Genomic DNA, 9,662 nt, shown 5'->3' with positions numbered 1-9,662 from the left:
TGGGACCATTTTAAGCTGGTTTTGCAGTTACAATTTTTCTAGTAAACAAAGAATGCAAATTAAAATTGAATAACATTTGTACCTAGCCATTTGACAAATATTAAAATTATATTTGGCAAATATTAAATATTATAGTTTCTGGTATTTGCTAAAGTGTTGGAAAACAGATTGTCACATACTGCTAGTGGGAGTATAAATTGCTAAGAAATTTTTGAGAAATAATTGGCAATACCTATCAAGTTTAAAATATTACTTTGAACAGCACAGTAGTACACAAAGATACAAACATAAACTATCAAGTGTCAGTGGGAATATGAAGTCGCTACAATACTTTTACATGGCTGGTAGGAATGTAAGTTGGCATAACCACTTTGGAAAACAATTTGACATTATCTGATAAGGCTGAAGATGTATATTTCTCATGACAAGGCAGCTCCACTTCTGGAAATGTAGATAAGAGAAGCACTTGCACAGGTGTTCTGATCCACACTATAAGACAAAAAAAACAAAACAGAAACAACCCTAATTGTCAATCAATGATGCAATAGACAAACACAGTAGTGAAAATGAATGAATTACATCTGCTCACAATGACATGAATAATCTCAGGAACATTGTGTTGTGAGGAATAACAAGTTGCAGAGTAATATCTACAGTATGATTTTGTTTGTATAAAGTTCAAAAACATGCAAAGCAAGTTCATATATCATTTAGGAAAATAGATACATGTGGCAAAACTAAAAATGATAATAGACATAAATGCAGGATAGTGGTTACTTCTGACAGAGAGAAAGGAAGATGGGGTTGGAGAAAGGCACAAAAGGGACTTTAAAGGTAACAAAAATGTTGAGATTTTCCTCCATTAATCTCGGTGGTAAGTTGAGGGTGTATGGTTTTGGTGATGAATGAGCTTCTTTTTAGTTCATAAATATTTTTGTATCTAGTTAATATCCAGAAACCAGTTATGAGTCAACGTGAGTAGAATGATTTCATTCATATAAAACTGAATACCTATTATGTATATAAATACCATATAAAGATGTCTGGTGAGGATATACACTAATGTATTAATCATTGTTACTTAGTGATTAAATTTGCTCATTTTGCTTTTATTATTTTACTTTACCATGTTTGTTTTGTTTTATAAAGTGACATACATTCTATTTTTATGACACTAAAGTGTTTCTGTTTTTTTTTTTTTTTAAATACAACTCTTAGGAGGTTCCTCACAGTATCAAAGAGTAAAGAAAACATATTCAAAGAGTGGCTGGGCCTTTGCTCTCAATTCCTGGGAGGGAATCTCTCAGCCCGTGGTATGTCCTGCCTGAGAAAAGTATCTTTGTTTGCCTGTGAATGTTGGCCACACCAGATTGTACATGCAAACAATGAATTCATGGTGAGGGCTTTGGGCCACATGGTATCAAGCTCAGTCTCCGCAGGTGCTGGAAGATCAGTCCAGCCACTCAGGCTGTCAACCATAGCTCTGTGACCAAGTCCCGATAAAAACTCAGGGCACCAAGGCTCAGGTGAGCTGGGCTGGTTGGCAATGCTCCATGTGTATTGTCATGAGCTTGTTTTTAGAAGAAATGAGGACTGCCCCAATGCCACTTGGAGAGGACAACTTGAATAATCTGCCCCATGCACATAATCCCATTGGCGATTTCAATCTGTATCCTTCCAATGTAGTAAACTGTAACCATGAACACAACAGCCTTTAGTGAGTTCTGTCAGTCCTTCTAGCAAATTATTGAACCTGGAAGTAGTCTTGGGACCCCCGAACTTGCAGTTAACTTGCAGCCTGAGTGACTCAGTGGTTAAGCATTGACCTATGAACTGGGAGATCACTGTTCAATTCCTGGTCAGCACACATGCCTGGGTTGCAAGCTCTATCCCCTGTGTGTGGCATGCAGGAGGCAGACAATCAATGATTGTCTCTCATCATTGATGTTTCTATCTTTCTCTCTTTTTCTTCCTCTCTGAAAAAAATAAAAGTGAGGGTGGTCTTAGGAAGTTCTGAACTTTGCAATATTATCCTATATAATAAAAGCCTAGGTAGCATCAAGTGACACCCTCATGCGACGTCATCACAAGATGGCCACCACAAGATGGCCAGCAGGGGAGGGCAGTTGTAGGTGATCAGGCCAGCAGGGGAGGGCAGTTGGGGACGAACAGGCCGGCAGGGGAGGGCATTTGGGCGCGACCAGGCCTGCAGGGGAGGGCAGTTGGGGGCAATCGGGCTAGCAGGGAAGTGGTTAGGGGGCGATTGGGCTGGCAGGCAGAAGCGTTTAGGGACAATCAGGCAGACAAGTAGGTGAGCGGTTAGGAGCCAGCAGTCCCGGATTGTGAGAGGGATGTCTGACTGGGATTGGGCCTAAACCACAGTCAGACATCCCCTGAGGGGTCCCAGATTGGAGAGGGTGCAGGCCGGGTTGAGGGACACCCTCCCCTCCACCCCATGCACAAATTTCGTGCACTGGGCCTCTAGTCTATATATATAAAAAGGCAGTGACCATAATGACCAAAGTCAGTCCTGCAGTCAGTGCTGGGGTGCTGTGACTGCTGAAGGGGCTGCAGATCAGGCCTGGAGAGAGGCCTGGAGAGAGAATCAGGGTCTGATCTGTAGCCTCCATGGCAGCTGTTGATCAGCCATTGCCTCTCTCTTTCTCTCCAGGCCTGGCCAGCAGTGTGTCTCTCTTTCTCTTTGGGACTCCGCAGGGGCTGCTGATCAGCTCTGCCTCTCTGAACTGGGCTGGAAATAGGCCTGGAGATGCTGACTGGCATAGAAACTGACCAATCAGAACCAAATCTGGGTGAACTGTGAGGAGCCAATGGCTGCCTAGGAGGTGGAGCTTTTGACACTGACTGGCATAGAAATCGACCAGTCATGACCTAATCTGGGTGAACTGTGAAGGCAGAACCTAAGGTAGGGGCTGAGGAGGGGTTTTAAGGCAGTTGGGGGCAAGATCAGGCTGGCAGGGAAGGGCAGTTAGGGGTGATCAGGCAGGCAGAGGCAGTTAGGGGCGATCAGGCAGGCAGGCAGAGAGGTTAGGGGTGATCGGGCAGGCAGGCAGAGGGGCTAGGGGCAATTTGCATCTCTTCAATTGCAAGTTATAAGTGAAGCTGCCAGTGACAAGCTGGCAGGCAGAGGCAGTTAGGGGTGATCAGGCAGGCAGGCAGGTGAGTGGTTAGGAGCCAGCAGTCCCAAATTGCGAGAGGGATGTCCAACTGCCGGTTTAGGCCCGATTCCTATGGGGACATCCCCCAAGGGGCCCCCAATTGGAGAGGTTGCAGGCTGGGCTGAGAGACACCCCCTCACCCCCGTGCACAAATTTCATGCACTGGGCCACTAGTATACTATAATAGTCAAAAGAATGAACAAAATCTTGGAGCCACCTCAATGTCTACCAATAGAAAACTAGTTTAATGAATTCTGGTATATCCACATCTTAGAATATTATTGCTATTAAAATGCTATAAAAATGTTTAAGCAATGCCCTGAGCGGTCCCGTGGATCTGTCTCTTGCTTCAACAGTGTTTGGACAAAACAGACCCAGGGACTCCCCTTCTTCCAGCCTCTGACACTCTCCACCCTCTTTTCTAGTCACCACCTTCGGAACCACCTCAGCCATCCTCAGCCTCTGAGACCCAGCCCACACAATTTTTTAACCTTAATTTCTTATTACGAAGCAACCATGAGCTCCCAAATTCATCAGAATTATTCCACCGAGATGGAGGATGCCATCAACTGCCTGGCCAACCTGCACCTGTGGGCCTCCTACACCCACCTCTCTCAGGGCTTCTATTTCCACCACATGGATGTGGCTCTGGAGGGCTTGGGCCACTTCTTCCACAAGTTGGCAGAGAAGACGCGTGAGGGCACTGAGTGTCTCTTAAAGATACAGAACCATCTTTAAGAGAATGGTGGCCACATTCTCTTCCAGGATGAGCTGAAGCCTTCCTAAGATGAGTGGGCAAAACTCAGAACCCATGGAAGCTGCCATGGCCCTGGAGAAGAACCAGAACCAGGCCCTTTTGGAGCTGCAGGACCTGGGTTCTACTTGTACAGACCCTCATTGCTGAGACTTCCTGGAGAGACATTTCCTGGATGAGGAGGTGAAGCCCATAAAGAACATGGGCAACACTTGATTGACCTCTGCAGGTTGGCCAGCCACCAGGCTGGGCTGAGCGAGCATCTCTTTGAAAGCCTCACCATCAAGCAGGACTAGGAGCATTTGGAGCCCAGAGGCCTTTGAGGGGGCCCCTCTGCTTCCCCCTGTGTCTGGCTTTTGCCTGAGCCTCTCCCTAAAACCACTAGCCATCTTTTGAACCACGCTGGAGCCCTCTCTCAGGCATTGGACCAAACGGAAACAATAAAGCTTTTTGTAAAAAAAGAAAAAGAAAAGTGCTTAAGTGATATATTAAGAAACAAGTACTAAGATAATAAGATTTATTTTTAGTAAAGTATGTGTGTGTGTGTGTGTGTGTGTGTGTGTGTGTGTGTGTGTGTGTGTATCATTCTGTGAGGGATGAATCAGACACAGATTCTGCCTTAGAGTCCAATAACAGTTTTTTTAAAACTGTTCATACAAAATCTTCTCCCTAGTTCCCCATATCTGAGTGGCACCCCTTCTTTAGAGAACTTCTCTCCAACTTACAGAAGTCATGTGGTTCCAGCCATGTGGTTCCTCATGGCCCTATTCCCCTGCCCTCAGCCAATTAGTCTGGGATGGCCACCTGATCTAAATTGGGTCTGTCATGTACCCTACCCCACTAGCCATAGTTGACAGGTTGAGTAATGGGTCAGTAAAAGTTCTATTATAGAATTTTTTTTTTTATAACTGAAGGCAGAAAAAAACAGTTGTTCCTACAGTTTGAAACTTAGAAGCTGCCAGTGACAGTAAAGCTTGGGACACAAATTAGCAATGAGAGAAAATACAACCAATATTTAAAAGACACATACTGAAGAGAATGTCAGTGTCATGGTCATATTTGAGACTAGATCCAATTTTCCATGAAACCCAACTGCATTCCCTCCTTTTTGCCATTTGGTTACACAACCCTTCAATTTTCTTATCTATCCCAGTATCTTTCAAATAACTCTCCTTTTTGCTTAACGTTTTTGAAATGGATGCCCTCTTTTTAAAAAATATATATTGTTATTGATTTCAGAGAGGAAGGGAGAGGGAGAGATAGAAAAATCAATGATAAGAATCATTGATTGGCTGCCTCTTGCATGCCCCTACTGGAGATCGAGCCTACAACCAAGGCATGTGCCCTTGACCAGAATCAAACCTGGGACCTTTCAGTTCACAGGCCTATGCTTTATCCACTGAGCCAAACCTGCTAAGGAATAGACTCCCTCTTAATATCTCTCCAATCCAGGCACTTCAACTACTTCTCTCCATCTCCACTGCCATTGCCTTAGTTTAGATCAGCAATTTTCAACCTTTTTCACTCATGGCACACTGCTGGGGTTCTTGTTCCAGCATTATAAAGGGTTCAGCAATCTGGAGAAAGGCTGTACATAGATTAAATAAGAGTCCAGAGACAAAAGATAATTTTAAAAGGCATTGTGGGTCAGAGGAGCTTCAGCTAAAGGAGCTAAAGTTTCTCCTTGTCTCAGGACCCTTGCTTTTTATTAACATAATTTGTCCTAAGGCAAGGTGGAGACATAAACTTCAAAGGGTAGGGTACAGAAGCATTGTCAGATTGGGGCATAGCCTACAGCTGTTCAGGTGTTTGACCAACAGGAGGCAATAACATGTAGATTAAGATGCCCTGAGCTGTCTGGCAGCAAACAATCATCCTATTCAGGTTTGGGGGAAGTGCCTTTCAGCCATTCCAACAGGTGATTACATATGTGACTCGGCCCTTGTTGAGTCCCCAAGTTTCATCAACCTTTTGATGAAACTCTTATAATTATGACATGCTGGAATTGGCTTCCAGCAGCACACATAAGCTAATTACTAAAATTCTGCAGCACATGAAAATATATTTTTTGCTCATCTGACAAAAAAAAAAGGCATAATTTTGATTCATTCACACCAAATAGCTATTGTTGTGTTGGCTGTTGTCATTTTTAAAATTTGACTATCTAAAGGAAAAGAGGTTAGTGCCTCTGACTAAATTGTCAGGTATTTCATCTTTTAAAAATTATTGTGGCACACCAGTTAAAAATCACTGGTTTAGATCACCATCTTTCCTATTCCCCTTTGCCCCCTTTTTATCGCATCAGCCTCCTATCTCTCTATTCATTAAGTCACTTATTCAATAAATATGTATTAATTATCCAGTATATACCAACACTTTTTTAGATGCTGAAGAGATAAGCAGTGAACAAAACAAAGCCTCTACTTTCATAAGGACTTTATTGTTGTTGAGGGATAAAGTTAATAGATAAATAAATGCATAATATGATGTCTCATAGTGATAAGTGCTATGAAGAATCTATGATCCAGTGTTGCAGGATGGTCCCTAATCATATCTCCTGGTATGTACACTCTTGGGTATTCCCCTCTGACAATGACTCTGGTTCCACAATGACATGTATAGCTGATGTGACATTACCAAATGTGGTACAAGCAGGACCTTGAAAAGTGCTTGTGTATTGAACTTGCTTTCTCTCATTTCTGAGAATTGCCACGATATGAACAAAATCCAGTTGTCCAAGCCATTTTGGCCCACCCAATGAAGATCCCATACACATTAAAGGGCCATCTATACCATCCAGCCACAGCCTTGCCAGCCCAGGCCAGAACTGCCCAGGCAACCCTCAAGATGGTAAAAAATAATAAATGTTTGTTGTTTTAAGCCACTAGGTTAAATGTGTGTGTGTGTGTGTGTGTGTGTGCGTGTGTATACATATGGATTTCAGAGAGAAAGGGAGAAGGAGAGAAAGATAGAATCATCAATGATAAGAGAGAATCATTGATCGGCTGCCTCCTGCATGCCCCACACTGGGGATTGAGCCTGCAACCGAGGCATGTGTCCTGACCGGGAATAGAAATGAGACTTCCTGGTTCATAGCTGGCTGTTCAACCACTGAGCCATGCTGGCTGGCCTAGGAAAATCACATTTCTGCATTTTCACCATTAGTATTCCCGACAGAGACACAAACCAACTAGAACCTCAGAAGCACTGAGTCCAATCTGTGGTGACACAATGGATAGTCACACTGCCTCTGTTTCAGGGCTTAGAGAATAAGAAACCTCAGGACTTTCAGGGACTTCCAAACTCCTTCACAGTATTAGTCCCTTCAGAGTAAGAAATATCCATTAATGATGAAAGCGAACACTTATATAGCACTTACTATGTGCTAGGCTCTGTTCTTAATTATACATAATAACATATATTTATATTTATATTATATAAATACATGTGTGTTTTTTTGGTTGTTAATCCTCACCCCAGGATATTTTTCTCATTGCTTTTTAGAGAGAATGGAAAGAAAGGAGAGAGGGGGAGGGAGGGAGAGAGAAACATCGATGTGAGAGAGACACATTGATTGGTTGCCTCTTGCACATGCCCTGACCATGGCTGGGGATTGAACCTGCAACCCAGGTACTTGCCATTGACCAGGAATTGAACTCCCAACCCCTCAGTGAGAAGGACGATACTCTAACTGAGAAACATCAGCCAGGGCTATATTATATATTTAATATATTTGATGTATATGAAATAATAAATACATATATCAAATATATAAAAGTTCCAGAAAACTCTACAGAAACTCTACATGGTTTCTAAGATCCCCAAATTGTTGGCATCAGTCATTTCTGCAAGAAGCCCTGATTTTCCTTTATTGGAAAACTAGAGGCCTAGTGCACGAAATCTGTACATGGGTAGGGTTCTTAGGCCTGGCCAGCAATCAGGGCCAATCTGTGGGGCGACCAGTGGGGTGATTGGGGTGCCCCTGCTGGCACCTGCATTGGCTGGCCTTGGGCCTGTGGGCTGGGGCAGCTCCTGCGTTGAGTGTCTGCCCCCTGGTGGTCAGTGCACATCATAGCGACAAGTTGTTCCACTGGTTGTTCTGCCGTTCGTTCAGTCATTCGGTCGATTTGCATATTAGGCTTTTATTTTATAGAATGGCATTTCAGAACCACAGTCTGGGCGTGAAGGTTGCTCTATGCCAGTGGTTGGCAAACTGCGGCTCGCGAGCCACATGTGGACCGCGAGCCGCGGTTTGCCGCTCTGTTGACTAATGAGTTTGTTGACCACTGTGTAAGGCATTACCCTTACCCAGAAGTTTTGACTTCATGTTAAAGACATTAGTACATTATTAAAATGTTTTTAAAGTGTTTTTCCCTAAGGCAGTGGTTGGCAAACTCATTAGTCAACAGAGCGGCAAACCGCGGCTCTATGATATTGGATGGATTACTCAATATTTCTGGTCTTTTTCAGTGGATAGAACCAGGAAATATATATATATATAATTTTTTTATATTTTATTGATTTTTTACAGAGAGGAAGGGAGAGAATAGAGAGCTAGAAACATCGATGAGAGAGAAACATCGATCAGCTGCCTCCTGCACACCCCCCACCAGGGGTGTGCGTGCAACCAAGGCACACACCCTTGACTGGAATCAAACCTGGGACCCTTCAGTCCATAGGCTGACGCTCTATCCACCGAGTCAAACTGGTTAGGGCAGGAAATATATTTTTAAAGATAAAATGTTTCATGGGTTCACAGTGATATTTCTACTTCTAATTCAGGACTACAGAGTTATTCCTTAACGTATTTTATATTACTTCTGAATCTCCTTCTTCCATGACAAAAATCCTGGTTTCCCAAGACATGAGCAATGACAGAATATCCCAGATGGCTCATTTACTGAATCCCACATTGAACACAGAGGGCTTCAAAGTAATAATACGCAGAATAACTATCAGAAACTATGATTATTAAAAATAATTTTAAAACATTTTGTGTACTTATCCTCATTCTCACCTCATTTTTTTAGTTGTACTCATCCACATTATCAAGGCATGTAATCATCACATACCATATTTTCTTGCTTAGTTTTCATTTACAAGTAACTACATACTTAATGCTCATATCATTCCTTATATCAAAGTCTCTGTAGTTATTTTGGTTGTATGAAGCTTATTCTTTAATGTATTCTTGGAAGTTCTCATAGGAACAATATTCCTAAGTTCCTGCATGTTCATAACACTTTGCCTGTGTCCTTTATACTTGAAAGTCACTTTTTCTTTTCTTGAGTATGCTAAATATACTATTCCCATTTTCTTCTAACAAAATGTCACAGTCTAATGATAACCTTTCTTCCCTTGTAAGCCATATATTCTTTTTGCTTAGATGCCTAAATAATTTCTTTCTTTTTCGTTAAAGGGCAGAAATTTTACAAGATTATGTCTTGGTATTGGTCATACAGTTCAATATTCTCATATGCATAGTGTGCTATTTTAATATGTATTTTCAAATCTGTTTTATTTCAGGAAGTTTTTCTTGAATTTTATATTTGTTTAATTCTCTTTCTTTTGTTTTCTTATTCAATAACTTCTGTTCATCATATGTTGGATCTTCTTTGCCTATACTCATTCAATAGTTGTATTGGTTCTCAAATCCTTATCTCTTTTTAAATTTATTTTTTATTAAAATGTTTTTTTATTTTAACCTTCTATTTGTCTTGGGGCTTTATCTG

The sequence above is a fragment of the Plecotus auritus genome (genome assembly GCF_963455305.1).
Source record: "Plecotus auritus genome assembly, chromosome: 3".
Lineage (NCBI taxonomy): Eukaryota > Metazoa > Chordata > Mammalia > Chiroptera > Vespertilionidae > Plecotus > Plecotus auritus.
Note: the sequence above shows the minus strand (reverse complement) of the source record.